This window comes from Hyperolius riggenbachi, chromosome 2, assembly GCF_040937935.1.
Source record: "Hyperolius riggenbachi isolate aHypRig1 chromosome 2, aHypRig1.pri, whole genome shotgun sequence".
NCBI classification, from domain to species: Eukaryota; Metazoa; Chordata; class Amphibia; order Anura; family Hyperoliidae; genus Hyperolius; species Hyperolius riggenbachi.
In genome coordinates this window covers 555843591-555861531 of record NC_090647.1, presented here as the reverse complement: position 1 = coordinate 555861531, position 17941 = coordinate 555843591, and the positions used below count along the sequence as shown (strand labels likewise).

Sequence of the window (17941 nt, the reverse complement as noted above, 5' to 3'; positions counted from 1 at the left end):
GTTCTCGGCACTCCCCCGCAGGGTGACATCACACACGCGCTGGTTGACGTCCATATAAGCGTGTATCCTAAATAATTTACTACATTCTACTACATATCACTACAGTGCCTCTGTAATAGCTATCTGTGATAAATACTACCCTATTTTAGACTCTGTCTCTTTGTCTGGTAGGACCTCTGCTACAAGAAGTGACTTCACGGCGACTACACTGAAGAGGAAGTAAAGAGGACTTGTCCTGCCAACGGAACTAGGTACAGTATGAAGCTCCACTGCCAAGCTACCATGCACCCCAGGATAGTTAGGACCAGGCTGCCTCAGCCTCTGCCCTCCTTCCCCCCAATGTGACTGCCAGGGTTGCAAGGGCTATTGTCATGCCCAGGGCCGAATTTGTACTCTTTACCATCCAAGGCCACTGTCACCAGCCGCCCTCCTTTTAGTATAGTTAGCCAGATGACCCCTCCCCCCTCAGTATAGGTAGCCTGATTACCCCCTCCCCCAGTATAGGTAGCCAGATGACTCCTCCCCTTTCCCTCCAGTATAGGTAGCCAGATAACTCCCTTAATCCCTCCTCCCCCCTCCCTTTCAGTATAGGTAGCCAGCTCGACTTTACACCGCAGCAGCTATCAGTGTCACTCATTTCTCCGCTCATCTCCAGTGCAGAAGCTTCCTCTTCCTTTCCATCTCCAATGCTGACCAAGTCCATAGCCGCCGGCCACAATGCAAACGTGCACAGAGAGCAAGGTGGCTGCTGCACAGGTGGCTGGCAGCAGAGTACCGCAGTCAGGCACTAGCCTGATCTCCCTTCATTGCAGCATTTGCAAGCTTGCAAATGCTGCACCAGTTTAGCCTGCTGCTTTGATGCTGTTGCTCCTGTGGTGTCCTAGGCCGTGGCCTAGGCGGCCTTGGCCTAAATCCGACCCCGGTCATGCCACTGAATAGAACAATGTATCTTTATAGACATGGGAAGTTGGTTTTCTATGAATATTTGGGGCCAGCATAGAGGAGGCAGCACAGAGTGCAGTAAGCCACGCTCTGCTTTCTGCCTGGCCTACAGGTGCCCCATTACTGTCATTCTGCCTCCTGCTGTGACCCAGAGAGCAGTGACTGTCAGCTGGCACTCACTGTCCCTCCATCACTCTGCTGTCCCTGCTGGTGACAGATAAGGCTGATCACTAGTGTCCTCAGTGACAGATGTCACCGCGCGAGGAGATAGCAGCGCCGCAGCCACAATATAACTCATCACAGGAAAGACAGAGCATTGTGGGGGAAACGGTGCAGACATCACGCAGGAGACAAAAGTGCTGGCAGTCATGTCTTCAGCCGGGAGTCTCTATACAAGGGAAGGCAGCGTAGCTGTGACAGTGACACCGCTCTGCTCACCACGGGCAACCAACAGCCACAGAATTACAGCCTTGTCAAGGCATAACATCCCATAATCCACCCTGTCTCTTCTCAAGCCCCATCAGAGACATAGAGAAGTGCTGTCACCTGAAATACTGTCATCTTCTGCAGCACTTTACAAAGCACATAGTCATGTCACTGACCTCAGAGGAGCTCACAGTGTAATACTACTATAGTCATAGTCTAATGTCCTACCGTATTATTATTACGTATTTATATAGTGCTGACATCTGCAGCACTTTACAGAGTACACAGTCATGTCACTGACTGTCCTCAGAGGAGATCACAATCTAATCCTACCATAGTCCTAGTCTAATGCCTTACCATATTATTATTATTATTATTAGTAGTAGTAGTAGTAGTAGTAGTATTATGTGTTAATATAGCAATGACATCTTCTGCAGCACTTTACAGAGTACATAGTCATGTCACTGACTGTCCTCAGAGGAGCTCACAGTCTAATCCTACCATGGTCATAGTCTAATGTCCTACCATATTATTATTATTATGTGTTTATATAGCAATGACATCTTCTGCAGCACATTACAGAGTACATAGTCATGTCACTGACTGTCCTCAGAGGAGCTCACAATCTAATCCTGCCATGGTTATAGTCTAATATCCTACCATGATATTATTATGTATTTATATAGCACTGACATCTGTTGCACTTCACAGAGTACATAGTCATGTCACTGACTGTCCGCAGAGGAGCTTACAATCTAATCCCTACCATAGTCATAGTCTAATGTCCTACCATATTATTATTATGTATTTATATAGCACTGACATCTTCTGCAGCCAGGGGGCAGTTTTTAGGCTAAATTGCTCCGAGGGCAAGGGTGTAAAAATTGTGCCCCCTTTCCCTGCCCCCATGGGCTCGAAAATGTTATTGATGATGCGATATTTAGCCTCCCAGTATAAGTGCCCTAGTACAGGTTAGCCAGCCATAGGTTTCCCAGTATAGGTTAGCCAGCCTTAGGTGCCCCAGTATAGATTAGCCAGCCTTCGGTTCCCCAGTATAGGTGCCCCAGTACAGGTTAGACAGCCATAGGTTCCCCAGTATAGGTTAGCCAGCCATAGGTTCCCCAGTACAAGTTAGCCAGTCTTAGGTGCCCCAGTATTGGTTAACCAGCCATATGTTTCCCCTGTAGGCCGTGGGATTACAGCGAAGGAGGGGGGGGGGGGGGAGGAGGTAGCAGCAGCACAATGGGACTAAGCCAGGGGGGCAGGGGACCCGACTCCTCCCTCCCTCTCCTCGGGTCCCCCTCCATACTCCCCCTTCATTGAAGAAATGTCTGGCAGCGGGGGCGTGGTGTTAGTAATAACTCACCTTCTGGGCTCCAGGCGATTTTCATGTGCCGCCAGGCTGCTCTGTGTACAGCGCTGCTCACAGTAACATCCAGTGAGTCTGGGAATTCTGGGAGACTAGAGATCTTTTTTACTGGCTTTAGAACTATCATTTAACAAACATTCCACAGAGATCACCTGGCAGTTCTAAAGATGCTGCCATTGTGATAAATTTCAGAGAGAGGAAAGATTGTAAAAAGATAAAAATAAAAAAAAAAGCAATTTAATTCATTGTTATTTTCACTACAGGTCCTCTTTCCAATTTTCTATATATTTCAGATGTTGAGGAATGACATTGCTTTTACACATGTATACATTACACTTCACAAGCCTGACATCACCGCCCTTCGCATACAAATTAGATGCCATAGAGTGTTGCTGCTTCAGAAATATAGGCTATATTATTTCCAGGGGCCAGGAAGCAATATCAGGGCCCTGTCAACATGATGCCCTTTTTCTACCAACTTCATTTACTAGTCTGAGTAGGAAGTGACCGTATACTGGTATCCATGGCAACAGAAGCCCAGGGAGCAGCGGCGTAGAGCCTGAGCTCGCCTTGGCGTTTCTTATATTGCCAGAGATTAAAGTGTTGAAGGTCTCGGGAGCCTTGTAAACAGCGAGGTCTGTAGCGATGAGTCACCGTCTAATGCGAGGTTCTCTTTACTTTATTACACACGTCGCACATGCAAGACGCCGCATTCTGCATCATTGCGGTCACATTCCTAGCGGGATCAGCTCGCTGCCACGGCCCAAACAGTCTACATGACTAGGATGCACTCTGTTATTATTATGTATTTGTAAAGCGCCAACATATTCTGTGGCGCTGTACAAGGTAATAAAACAAACAAGGGATGCATAATGTAACAGACAATGATATACATCCAAATATAAACACTGGTACAAAATACAGAACTGGTGATTACAATAGCAAATTTAACATGATGACTAACAACAGAGTGTAAGCAATTAAATTAATAACATTCCAAGACACAAAAGGGTGAGAGCCCTGCCCTTGTGAGCTTACATTCTAAAGGAATGGGGTGGAAACAAGAGGTAGGGGAAGTATACAGTATATGTACAGGCGGTGCGTAATTACGTTATTTAGTAAGGAGTAAATGTAGACGCAAGGTTGAAGGGTGCATGGCCTAAGCTAGAGAATATGCTTGTCGGAAAAGGTGGGTTTTGAGGGAGCGTTTAAAGATTTCAAAGGTGGGAGAGTGGCGGATGTGCTGTGGAAGGGCATTCCAGAGGAGGGGTGAGGCATGTGAGAAGTCTTGTATACGTGAATGTGAGGAGGTAATTGTAGAAGAGGATAAAAGAAGCTCGTGTGCAGATCTGAGATTGTGGTTGGGTTGGTATCTGGAAACTAAGATGTACAGGGGAGAGAGATTGTGGAGAGCTTTGTAGGTTGGGGTTAAGAGTTTGAACTGGATCCTCTGGTTGATTGGTAGCCAGTGAAGAGCTTGACAGAGAGGAGCAGCAGAGGAAGAGCGAGAGGAGAGATGAAAGAGTTGAGCAGCAGAGTTCAGTACAGAATTGAGCGGTGATAGTCGGTTAGTTGGAAGTCCACCAAGCAATATATTGCAATAGTCCAAACAAGATATAATGTACTAACATTTTGGTTGTGTCATGAGAGAGAAAAGGTCGGATGTGTGCTATGTTTTTGAGTTGGAGATGACAGGAGCTGGTTAGGGAGTTAATGTGAGGAATAAATGAGAGAGAAGAATCAAATATTACCCCTAAGCACCGTGCTTTGGGAACTGAAGTTATAGGCGTGTTAAAACCTTTATTGTAATATCAGGCAAAGAAGTGGACAGAGATGGTAGAAAGACTATTTGTTCTGTTTTATTCATATTAAGTTTTAAGAAGCGAGAGGACATGAAATAGCGGAAAGGCAGTCGGGAACCCGTGTGAGGAGGGAGTTAAGGTCTCGGGCAGAGGGGTACAGTTGTGTATCATCTGCAGATAGGTGGTATTGAAAACCAAATGAGTTGATTAAGTTACCAAGACCGCGCATGTAGATGGAGAAGAGGAGGGGACCAAGGACAGAGCCTTGAGGTACTCCTACAGACAGATGATGTGAAGAGGAGGCCTAATCTAAACAAGAAACAGTGAAAGACCTTCCAGAGAGGTAGGAAGATATCCAGGACAGAGCGAGATCCTTTATTCCTATAGATGAATAGGATGAATAGTAAAGATGAAATAGTAAATAGTAAAGATGAATAGTAAAGTGTGGTCGACAGTGTCAAATGCTGATGACAGATCTAGAAGGATGAGTATGGAATAATAGCCTTTGGATTTAGCTGTGAGGAGATCATTAGCTACTTTGGTGAGGGCTGTTTCTGTGGAGTGGTTTGGCCAGAAGCCAGACTGGAACTGATCAAGCAGGAAATTTGAAGATAAATACTGACTTAGTTTAGCATTAATTTAAGTTCAAGTAATTTAGATGCAAATGGGAGAAGTGACACTGGGCGGTAGTAAGCAAGTTCAGTGGGGTCTAGAGATGTTTTTTTAAGTAGTGGTGTTACAACAGCATTCTTGAGTGAGGATGGAAAAATTTCAGTGGAGAGGGATAGGTTAAACAGCGATGTTAGGGCAGAGATCAGGGATGAGGATAGCTGTGGAATAAGATGGGATGGGATAGGAACCAAAGAACAGGTGGTTAGATGCGATTTGGAGATAAGAGAGGAGAGAGAATGTTCAGAGAGTTGAGAGAAAGTGGAAAGAGAGCAGTCAACAAGAGGAGTGGAGATGGAGTTTGATGCCTGCATGGAAAACACACTATGGATTTTGGCAATTTTATTTGTAAAGTATGTTGCCAATTCTTCAGCTGATAAGCATGAAGAAGGAGGAGGAAGGGGTGGACAGAGAAAGGAGTTGAAAGTGCTGAACAGGCGCTTTGGATTGTGTGAGTGGGAGGATATGAGGGAGGCAAAATATGATTGTGTGTGTGTGGGGGGGGGAGGGGGGGTACAGTTGGGGGGGCATCCTCACAACTTTCTACAACCAGCCCTGGTAATAATGATGCATCTCCAGGAAGGTGAAGATGAAGCATCAACGTAAGATGAGACAAGGCAGGAAGCCTGATGCTGAGGCTCAAAAAAAAAGTGGCAGTTGGGCCCCCTGACACAGATTTCGCCCCGGGCACCTGCCTACGTTGTCTTTTGGATGATCCTGCTCTGCCCGGGTCCTATGTTGTACCTAAAATAAACAGCGTGCAAGGAAGAAAAAACAAATGTATCACAAGAAAGGAAGATAAAGTACCAATGCAACAGCATGTGCTCATGATGAGCAATCAATTTAATAATAAACCTGTGAACACTGTATGATCCTATAACATGATTAACAGGCCAGCATATGAGCTGGTGGCTGTACGTGTAATAAATAGTAATGCACATACCCAAGTCTGGGGGGAGTAGAGTCCACCGCAAGATGTAGTTCAGGCTGGGAGAAAGGTGGTGATTAATAACATAATATGCTGACATTAGGGCTTGTCTCCACTAGGGAGCAGCGTTCCAGGTGAAATGCACCAGTATCAATTACTTTTTTTTCCCGTGTTGCTGTCACTGTCAGTAGGTATTCAAAAGCTGGTAGACCTATCAGATTGTTGACTAGGCCATTTCATATGGGGGATTATCAGTATTACTTTTATTCTTTACAATAGCACTTCCTGAAAACGATCTATAAAAAGATATCTCTACTGATTTGCACACTATTTTGGCAGTTAGACTGAGAGCAACTGCTGTTCAAGTAAGTGTTTTTATTTAGGAAGAGAACCTTGAGAATGCCCCGTGAGGAGATAGACTAGTCCAAAACCTGTCAGATTTTCACTAGCTTCTGTACATGACAGCAACATAGGAAAAAAAAGTAATTAATAGTGCATTTTACTTTGGGTGAAATCTATATTTTATATGTATGTGTTTTATATTTTAACATTTTTCTGTGATGGTTGTTCATTAACTAGTTAACCACTAGGGTTTTTTTTCCCCCTTAAAGGACAACTGAATGGTTAATTTGCATATATTCAGCAGTGTTGCACTGGGAGACATCTCAAGCTCACTCCAACCTGAATTATCGCAAATTCTTTCTGTTTTAGGAAAGCAAACTTTTGTTTTTCAAAGACAACTGAAGTGAAAGTTATATGGAAGCTGCCATATTTATTTCCTTTTAAACAATACCAGTTGCCTGGCAGTCCTGCTTGTCTACTTGGCTGAAGTAGATTTTGAATAACACCAGAAATAAGCGTGTAGCTAATCTTGTAAGATCTGACAGTAATGTCAGAAACACCTGATCTGCTGCATGCTTGTTCAGGGTCTATGGCTAAAAGTATGAGAGGTAGAGGATCAACAGGACAGCCAGGCAACTGGTGTTGCTTGAAAGGAAATAAATATGGCAGCTTCCATATAACTCTCACTTCAGTTGTCCTTTAGGCTGCTTTCACAGTTAGACGTTACAGGCGCACGTTAGTGCAGCCTGTAACGCAGCCCAACTCACAGTAATGAAAAATCAATGGGCTGTTCACAGTGCCCACGTTGCGTTACACAGTAACGCTGCACGTTTGTTTAAAGTGCAGCGTACTATGCGTTCTAGCGGCTTAAGCCGCATTAGACTGTTTGCACATGCTCAGTATGTTTTTTTTTTATTTATTTTAGGGGCGGAGAGGAGGCGAGGAGAGGCCGCTACGTAGCCAGGCACATGGCTACTTGCCATTCACTGCACTTGCAGTGTTTACTTCTTGGAGCGGCCGCTGATTGGCTGGCGGGACCACGTGATGTGGAGAGCTCCGCTCACATGGTCTCCGCAGCGCCTCCGACAGAGCAGGCGCACCAAGAGCTGCTTGTAACGCGGCTCTTGGTAGCGTCCTGCTCCAACACCACCAGGCGTTGCGTTAGGGGCACGTTATGTGCCCTATAACGTCCCCTAAACGCAATGTCCTGGTGGGAAAGAAGCCTCAAGGATCAGAGCAATTTTCACTTTACAGCATTCCTCCCAATAACTTTTCATCCCCAATTAGGCTTTCTTTGGGTGGTAAATGATGCTACAAATTATTTTATTTTAAGTGCATTTTAACAGGAATAATAAGAAAAGAAAATGGAAAACATTAATTATTGCTCAGTTTTCAGCCAATATAGTTTTACAATAATACATTCTACCATAATTCAAACCCACGTATTCTATTTGCCCATTAGTCCCGGTTATTACACCATTTAAATTCTGTCCCTATCACAATCTATGGCGACAATATTTAATTTGGAAATAAAGGTGTATTTTTTCAGTTTTGCAGTCTTGACATACATATTAAAAAAATGTAGTCCCTAAGGTAACTATTTATGTATTGTTTTGTAAATGTCCCTTTTTTATATCAAAGTGTTTTATTTTGTTATCTACAGTATAGGAGGAGAGGTAAGGGGTTAATTAATGGGATAGTATATTATTTTTTATTGGGAAGTTTGTCCGAGTAATTTTACTTTTTGGCTCTAGATGTCCTCCACACTTTATTCTGATTATTTACTTTTCACTGCATTCACATGTTACGGGGCAGCACGGTGGCGTAGTGGTTAGCTCTCTCGCCTTGCAGCGCTGGGTCCCTGGTTCGAATCCCAGCCAGGGCACTATCTGCAAAGAGTGTCTGTGTGGGTTTCCTCCGGGCACTCTGGTTTCCTCCCACATCCCAAAAACATACGGATAAGTTAATTGGCTCCCCCCTAAAAATTGGCCCTAGACTACAGTACTTACACTACATAATATAGACATATGGCAATGGTAGGGATTAGATTGTGAGCTCCTTTGAGGGACAGTTAGTGACAAGATATATATATATATATATATATAGATATATATATATATATATATATATATATATATACACTGTACAGCGCTGCGTAATATGTCGGCACTATATAAATACTAAATAATAATAATAATAATGTTACAGGAATTAACGCGTTTATGCTATACTTTCATTTTAGTCAATGAACACGGCATCTTGTTGATGCCGGTATTTATTTATCCCAGGCCCTTAGATTGGTGAATGAGCACTGTGTTCCCATTCACTGATCCCAGCACTAACGGGCGGCGACGAGAACTGCGCGTGCGGCCAAACGGGAGCGTGCACAGCGGCGATCGCAGCAATAGACTAAAATCTACGTGCCTGGGACTTCAGATGAAGTTCTGCAGGGCGTAGCTATACTGCCCGCAGTGCCGTAACTTGTTAAAGAGGAACTCCAGTGAAAATAATGTAATAAAAAAGTGCTTAATTTTTATAATAATTATGTATAAATGATTTAGTCAGTGTTTGCTCATTGTAAATTCTTTCCTCTCCCTGATTTATAGTCTGACATTTATCACATGGTGACATTTTTACTGCTGGTAGGTGATGTCAGTGGAAGGAGATGCTGCTTGCTTTTTTGGCAGTTGGAAACAGCTGTTATTTCCCACAATGCAATAAGGCTCCCACAGTGTGATGTCAGAACCATGGTCCTGACATCACACTGTGGGAGGGGTTTCACCACAATATCAGCCATACAGACCCCCTGATGATCAGTTTGTGAAAAGGTAAAGATTTCTCATGGGAAAGGGGGTATCAGCTACTGATTGGGATGAAGTTCAATTCTTGGTTACGGTTTCTCTTTAAGTCCATGCAAAGTGCAATGATACAGTACAAAGTGTCATCACTCACAGCTACCAATCAGATGTGACGTCTCACCACAGTACTGTGTCCTATGATTGGCTGCCTGCACTTTGCATGTCGTTCTAATGGTGGCCATGCACTCGTTAGATTAGCAGCAGATAGATCATCAGTAGATTTTCTGATCTATCTGATGTGTTTAGGAACATTTCAGTATGAAATCTATTGAAAATCGATCTGATGGCATTTTGTTGCCATCAGATTTCCATTAGGTCCAATGCAAAATAGTAAGTTATCCCAAGAGATAAGCCTAAATTTTCCAACATATCAGATCGATTGAAATCGATCGAAATCGTCCGAAAATCGATCGATTGGTCAATTGATTTGCGATTGATCGATTTCAATAGATCGATTGGCTGAAAATCGGCTGAGTGTATGGGCCCCTTTAGGCTTACTGCGCTGATCGCCACTGCTAATAAACTGATAGGATCCTCTGTATCTCAGACAAGAGGTGGGAAATGTCTCAGCTGGAGACTTCATAAAAACGGCTCATTTTTCGCCTCGGCTTTGATGTGTTTTCAGCCGAGAATGAAAAATGCTGCAACAAGTATTCTGTATGGATTGATTCCGCCGATGACAGACTGTTTCAATTTGTCGAATTGATGGGGTCAGGTGTCAGCTGGCTTCAGAGCTGACTAAGCGCCTCCATCATTCTCAGGCTTCACCGACCGTCCCCCCTTCCTGTATAACAAGGACCGCTCCTTCCTGTCCCTCCTTTATTTATGACCCGGGGCGGCTGTGATATGTCGGGGTGCTCTGGGGCCTTTAGCTCGTACCTTGCTGGATTGTGAAGGCCATAGATGGAACAGAACTAGTGATGGGTCGTTTGCTGTGAACGACAAGAGCCGGCTCTCAGTTTTAAAAGAGCCGATGCCTCAGCCGCCCCACAGAGCTCTGCAATAAAGGGCGCTGAGGCATGCTGGGAGATGTAGTCCTCCTCTTGCAGCTTGTAGGAGTGTATGGGGCGGAGCAGAGCAGTAGCAGGAGGGATTGCCCCAGTCAGCGAAGCAGTCTGGAGTTGTCATGGAGACGGGGGCGGGGCTTTTACTCCGATTCTGAGTGGTGTCCAGTGATATTTAATGAAGAGCCGATTGAGAGCCATAAGAGCCGGCTCTTTAATGGAAGCCGATTCAGAAGAGCCGATTCTCTGAGAAGAGCCGGAATTCCCATCACTAAACAGAACACAGTAGGCTGTATAGAAAGCAATCTAAGTATTTATGGCTATGTGTAGGTTTCAGTTTCATTATCATCAGGTAGGGGCGTAGCAATAGAGGTTGCAGAGGTTACGACCACATCGGGGCCCTTGAGCCAAAGAGGCCCCGAAGGGCCCTCCCTGAACTACAGTATTAGCTCTCTATTGGTCCTGTGCTCAAAATCACTTCTATAGATACTTTGAATAGTGGTAATCATTAACAAACAGTTCCCCATCCCCTTCTTGCACCTCTGACACTGTAGTTGCCATTGGCAGGTTTGGTGCGCCATATCAATTGTTATGTAGAGAGTGCTTGGGGGGCCCCATTGTAATACTTGCATCGGGGCCCACAGCTCCTTAGCTATGCCACTGTCATCAGGCACTAAGTACATCATTTAGGGCTTGTTCACACTTAGGGCGTTTTTACGCCTTTTTTAAGTGCTGCCGATTTTCAAAATCGCCCTAAAAGAGCTTGTGCAATGATTCCCTATGAGAGTGTTCACATCTGAGCGGTTCAATTTCGATCCGCTCACCAAAAATGCTTTGTATAGTGACCTCCCCGATCTATTTCATGAATATGTACATTGTATTTGTTCATTTCCGGGTGAAAGGGTTCACCTCCTGACTGACGTCAAGAAGTGAACAAACAGAATCGCTGTGCAAAAGCGCTTTATAAAAAAATCGCAGAGCGCAGGTGAGCGCCGGGAGGCGGAAAAAAAAATCGAGCAAAAAATCAAAACACGCTGGCGTCAGCGATTTCAATTGTAGATGTGAACAAGGCCTGAGGCTCCCTGCACACTGCATGCGATTCCGATTTTTTTTATCGTTTTTTTACTTGCGATTCCGATTTTGAATCGTTACAGCATGCTACGTTTTTTTTCTGCGTTTTTCTGTTGATAGCATTCAAGGAAAATCGGAATTGCAAATCGGAATCGGAAACAGAAATGGATTTGCAGTGTGCAGGGAGCCTCAAAGAGATTACGCAAGCCAAAAAAAAAAAAAAAACCCTCTGGGGAATACTTACCCTATGAGGGGGAAGGGCGCTCGCACCTGCGCAGTATGGAGCAGCATGTCTTCGGGAGCGCTCAGGCCTTCTGAAGGCTCCCTTTGGTGGCTTTGGTGGCGGACACAGCAGTATTTGAGCAAATTGGTCGAATACTGCTACGAGGGCGCCAGCGCTGGAACGGGGACCGAGAGCGGAGCAGGAAGGCTCATTAGGACTCAGAGCCTTCCCTCTCCTTAGGTATCTGGCTTTGTTTTTTTAAACAATTCTCATTCACTTTAAACTAGACAATTTATTTATACCGAAAAACAAGAGTATGACAACGAATTTCGCTGGCTTTACCTGCTTCCTCAGGTCAATGCTATCCAAACGCAAGTACCTATCAGTAAAAAGTACACATATATAAATAAGTCAGGGGGCACAGACTGAATCCCTCTAGAAAGATTGCAGTTTACAGCACAGCCAGTCTGTGGATCAGGAAGTAGCCAGTGTCTGGTCTCCAGACCAGTGAATTCATTTGACATTAATCAGGAAGCTTCTTACACAGCTCTGCCACCAAAGGCCCGCGTAGGACGAGGAAACTGTTGTGGGCCTCTAAAGGACAACAGAATTGAGAGGGATATGGAGGCTGCCATATTTATTTCCTCATTAGCAATACCAGTTGCCTGGCAGCCCTGCTGATCCTCTGCTTCTGTTACTTTCAGCCATAGCCCCTGAACAAGCATGCAGCAGATCAGGTGTTGCTGACATGATTGGCATATCTGACAAGATTAGCTGCATGCTTGTTTCAGGTGTGATTCTGACACTACTGCAGTCAAACAGATCAGCAGGTTTGCCAGGCAACTGGCATTGTTTAAAAGGAAATAAATATGGCAGCCTCCATATACCTCTCACTACAGTTGTTCTTGAAGGGGAAATACCACTTTGGTTATAAAAAGTACCATAAACATACATGCAGTTTTCTAGATGCTTCCTGCATTGTGTGTGTTTCTGGGAAAGCAGAGGACCAATGATACGAGCAGGGAAAGAGAGGACTGGTTTAAACTGGACAGTGCAGCCTCCCTGTGATTTGGAAGTTTGATTTTTTTTTTAAACAGTGCCTGAGGTGGGCTCAAAAAAGGAAAAGAAAGTAGGCTATCTGATCCGCAGGGCTGAGTGGATCAGGTAGCCGCAAAAACTCTACCCGACGCTCCTGTGGGCCACAATGGCCCACTTTCACTTTTGTGCCTTATAGGTCATGATGTTGCACTGAGAGACTGTTTGTTTATCATAGCGTGCAGGGAGGGGGGTGGGTGGGGGCATTGCAGGAGGCGTGGCCATGGGGCGGAGAGCTGCTCAATGGCAGCTCAGGGAACCCTGCAGGAACGCCCCTGGGCTCTGAACAGGGAATTCCTCTCCCCTGTGTTTACCTCTGAGTTAACCTCAGATCTTGTTGCTAAACTCAGGGGCAGAGAGTGGCGGTTGGGGGACACAGAGCCATGTCATTAGGCAGAGAACATGCCTCCGTGTGCCATCTGCCCACTGAAGATCCACCTCAGGTTCTCTTTAAATTAAACTTTTTAAAAAGTTTTAGAAAGTAATATTTGCCTGATGGCTGTAGTACCACGATCGCTCAGTTACACATGAAATGTCTTGTAAAACAAGACTGAGCATCATGTCTGCATTGATTTTCTTCACGGAGGGGGTTAATTTTCCCTGACGTTTCATTTTGCTTGCGTCGCAGAGTCGCTCTTTAAGGATTTGCCCCGGGCTTAAAATATTGAACAGACAAAAATAAATGTTAGTGATATATGCCAGGGGTCGGGTCAGTATTGATTCCAGGAAAGGTCAGGCATGGACAGCGGACATCACGCAGTACAAGGGGGATATCACTGCGCGGAGGATTTATGCTGGAGGCAACCGTCAATCTCTGTTAATCCAGAAAACTGTACGGCGATTCTGGGGAGAGACGAGCCAAACTTCATTACGGAGGAAAACGTGGTTTATTTAAAGAACAACTGTAAGGAGAGGTATATGGAGGCTGCCATATTTTTTCATGTTAAGCAATACCAGGTGCCTGGCTATCCTGCTGGTCCTCTGCCTCTAATACTTTCAGCCATAGCCCTTGAACAAGCATGCAGCAGATCAGGTGTTTCTGACATTATTGCCAGATCTGACAAGATTAGCTGCATGCAGGGCCGGGCCGAGGCATAGGCTGGAGAGGCTCCAGCCTCAGGGCGCAGTGTAGGAGGGGGCGCAGAATTCATTCAGCTGTCATTCCTAATTGTGTTTGAAGCAGAAAGAAATAAGAAAAGGGGGTACATAGCAGTGACTGCAAGCCATATAACTAGATATTAAGGTGTTGGGGAGGTTGTGGGCCCTGGGGCGCCTCTTAGTCTATCAGTGTGTGACGGCTGGAAGGGATGGAGGGGCGCACTTTGGTGTCTCAGCCTTGGGTGCTGGAGGACCTTGTCCCGACTCTGGCTGCATGCTTGTTTCAGGTGTTATTGGACATTACTGCAGCCAAATAGACCAGTAGGGCTGCCAGGCATGCAACTGGTACTGTTACTGTTACTGTACTAAAAGGAAATAAATATGGCAGCCTCCATATTCTTCTCACTTCAGTAGTACTTTAAAACCAGTAAGCCTTAAATGAACTCTATCAAACCATATGTTCTAAAATAACAATGCACAAATAATGTCTCAGTAGCTGTGTAAACATTTTCCTACTATTCATGTTAAATATCAGAGGCAAAAGCTGTAAATCATTGTGTGTAGATTTTAGCTACATTTGGAATGTCTCATTTGCAGAGGTGAATCTGTAAGAATCTCTGCAACCTGACATGCTAAGAACAGTGTAATATTGAAACAGATTATCTGACAGGCTTTTGTTTTCATATATCAGGTTTTACACACTACAGGCACGGTGGTGGAGAAGCTGATCTCGCAGCAGCGGCAGTGAGGACGTCCTATGGACTTTTATATGCGCATTAACTTTTATTCAATGTGAGTGCACTACTGTACAATTGTTTTAGCTATTAAATGGTATTATGCGATGGTTGCTTGTGCTTTGAGTTTTTAAAGGGACACTTAAGTCAAAAAAAAAAAAAGAGTTTTACTCACCTGGGGCTTCCAATAGCCCCCTGCAGCTGTCCGGTGCCCTCGCCGTCTCCCTCCGATCCTCCTGGCCCCGCCGGCAGCCACTTCCTGTTTCGGTGACAGGAGCTGACAGGCTGGGGACGCGAGTGATTCTTCGCGTTCCTGGCCTCAATAGCGCCATCTATGCTGCTATAGCATATATCATATACCATATAGCAGCATAGAGGGTGCTAATGTGTCTGGGAACGCGAAGAATCACTCGCGTCCCCAGCCTGTCAGCTCCTGTCACAGAAACAGGAAGTGGCTGCCGGCGGGGCCAGGAGGATCGGAGGGAGACGGCGAGGGCACCGGACAGCTGCAGGGGGCTATTGGAAGCGGATCAGTGAATAATGGCACACAGCGCCTATGCATAAAAATGGCGCCGCATTAAAAAGATACGCTTATCGCTATTTATCGTTAGTACTGCATAATAATGGCGCACAGGGAAAAAAGAAGAAAAACGGCACACACTAACGTTATTTATCAATAGTGGCACACACTAACGTTATTTATCAATAGTGGCACACACTAATGTTATTTATCAATAGCGCCCTACATAAGCCAAACTGCAGACGTTATTTAACTGCAAAACGGTGAATGGATTTCATGTAACACTGTCAAGGTTAGGGTTAGGCACCACAGGGGGGGGGGGGGGCCTTAGGGTTAGCCACCATCAGGGGGGTGGTTAGGGTTAGGCACCACCAGGGGGGTCTTAGGGTTAGGCACCACCAGGGGGGTGGTTAGGGTTAGGCACCACCAGGGAGGTCTTAGGGTTAGGCACCATCAGGAGGGTGGTTAGGGTTAGACACCACCAGGGGGGGTCTTAGGGTTAGGCACCACCAGGGGGGTGGTTAGGGTTAGGCACCACCAGGGGGGGTTTATGGGTTAGGGATAGGTACAGAGAGGGTTCTGTGTGTTAACGCTAAATAACAATAAGGCTTTAACGCTAAATAGCAATAAGGCTTTAACATTAAATAGCGATAAGCGGCAAACGGATTAGCGGCAACACTGCGCCATTATTCTCAGGCGTCATTTTCAGATGTAAGCATTGGAGGAAGCCCTAGGTGAGTAAAACTCATTTTTTTTTGTTTGACTTAAGTGTCCCTTTAAAGGACTTCCGAGGCCAAATTTAAAAAAAAAATAAATAAAAAAAGTTAGATACCTGCATCAGTCTAGGGCCAACCCCCTGATCCACGCTACAGGAAACGTGGATCGGGGGGTTGGCCCTGGAGCTGCGCAGCCGCACTTGCGGCTATGCGGACTGCGCAGCCGTGACCAGCTCTGGTGGCCATCTTTGTGCAGGCAGGAGAGCCGACCCGGGCCGTGCGGTCGGGAGCCGTTCGGGGGAGGAATGGAGTGGCTGAGGGTGAGCAGTTTGTCACAGACTCACAGCCAGCCAGTGTGCTATTGTGTTGAGCTGCAGCATGTCATGTGAGAACACTAAATGAAGCAGAGTAAATTGTCAGGTGCTGTGCGATCATTTCAAATGAGGAGGAGGGGGGGGGGGGGTGGGCATCCTTACAACCAAAAAGTCTAGAACCGGCCCTGACTACAATACTGCAGTTATACAGCAAAACACCGTTATCTAAGGAGTGAAAACCCTGGGGACAGAAATTATTAACATAAGTGCATTTGGAATAGGCTCCCCCAGTTCCCAGCGAGGGGATATCAGAATCGCTTCAGTACCTGCAGAAGTCATCTGCCCCTCTAATGACTTCAACATGGAGGTCAAATGCTAATTAAAAGAACTGCAGAAAAGCCCGCCGCCCCTGGGCCTCAGGTAGCAGACAGACAGAAGGCCGAATGGAGATTAGCACTTAACCAACTCTTGTAATTAAACTTTGGAGATGAAACACATTGTCAGAGGAGGGTTTAATTAGAATGAGGATTCTGTCAGAAACCGACTCGCTCCTCATCTCCTGGCCTGGAAGCCACAACCGAGGGTTCTACCAACGCCTTCCCTCTCTAACCTTCATTGCTGTATCATTTTTAGTTTAATGAAGGTATTAATAGGAAGACTTATTTCAGAGATTAAGCTCAGGCAATAAAGGATGAGTACATTTTCTTGTAATAACAGTTACACTTTTATGTTGTTTTTCTTGTGTAACTGATTCAGTCTACAAAGCTAGAAGACATAAAAAGCCTTACTTTCTATACAGCACGTCTTCCGTGGAGTGTCAGAGAGCATGTGGACAGAACCCCCTCCAGATGATCTATCTGAGAAAAGGTAAAGATTTCTCGTGGGAAAGAGGGTATCAGCTACTGACTGGGATGAAGTGCAATCCTGGGTTAAAGTTCATCTTTAAGTCCTCCTTCAATCTTAAGTTTTTTTTAAAAAAATATGTATACAGTATAATTGCAATATTGTAGAACTTTGGGTATAGTAAACTAAATGTTCATATAAGTAAACAGGTGTAACACCGGGTATAGTAAACCTGGATATAACACAACATTGGTTATAGTAAACTTGTTTTTTTTTTTGTCCCCATGCAATAGTCTGTATTTGGCTTTATTGGAAAGTGGGCCCGGGCACATGGTGCATTATACTACTGGAAGTAGCCTTCAGAGGATGGGTACATGGTGGTCATGAAGGGATGGACATGGTCAGAAACAATGCTAAGGTAGCCCGTGGCATTTAAACGTTGCTCAATTGGCACTAAGGGGTGTAACGTGTGCCAAGAAAACATCTCCCACAGGGGTAGGCAACCTATGGCTCGGGAGCCATATGTGGCTCTTTTAATGGCTACATCTGGCTCCCAGACAAATCAGTAGAGGTTGATTTACTAAGCTACACTGCTCAAGCAGCGCAGCTTAATGTGGCAGCGCAAGTAAAATTTTCAACGTAGGCACACTACTGCTGTAGCTGCACTACTAACTTACTCGCGCTACCCCAAAACTAACAGCTGCTCCAATCGTCCCACCCTGGATCCTGTCAGGTCCAATGACTTTGTAGGACGAGATCCTTGCATTTGCATTGGCCCAATAAGCTGCCTGTCACTTGACAGGCAGCCAATTGGGCCAAAGTGCAGGGATCTCGTCCTACAAAGTGAATCAATCCCCAAGTCAGCTAGCTAATTGTACACGCTGTTAGTCACAGTCAGTATTTCTCTTATCTGGCTCTCAGGGAAATTGGTGATGTTGCTGAAAGCTGAAGAGGTGTCTGACACTTCCGCTGCCCTGAGGATCAACT

General features: G+C 45.3%; 1 long non-coding RNA gene across 1 annotated transcript in view; it reads left to right on the top strand.

The window, feature by feature from the left end:
• Positions 1-16976, top strand: part of LOC137545131 (uncharacterized) — a 41107-nt gene extending 24131 nt beyond the window's left edge. The window contains exons 2-4 of the long non-coding RNA XR_011026001.1: positions 172-251; positions 14519-14619; positions 16911-16976. This is a non-coding gene — a long non-coding RNA (uncharacterized lncRNA). The remainder of the gene's footprint in view (positions 1-171; positions 252-14518; positions 14620-16910) is intronic.
• Positions 16977-17941: the final 965 nt, after the last annotated feature.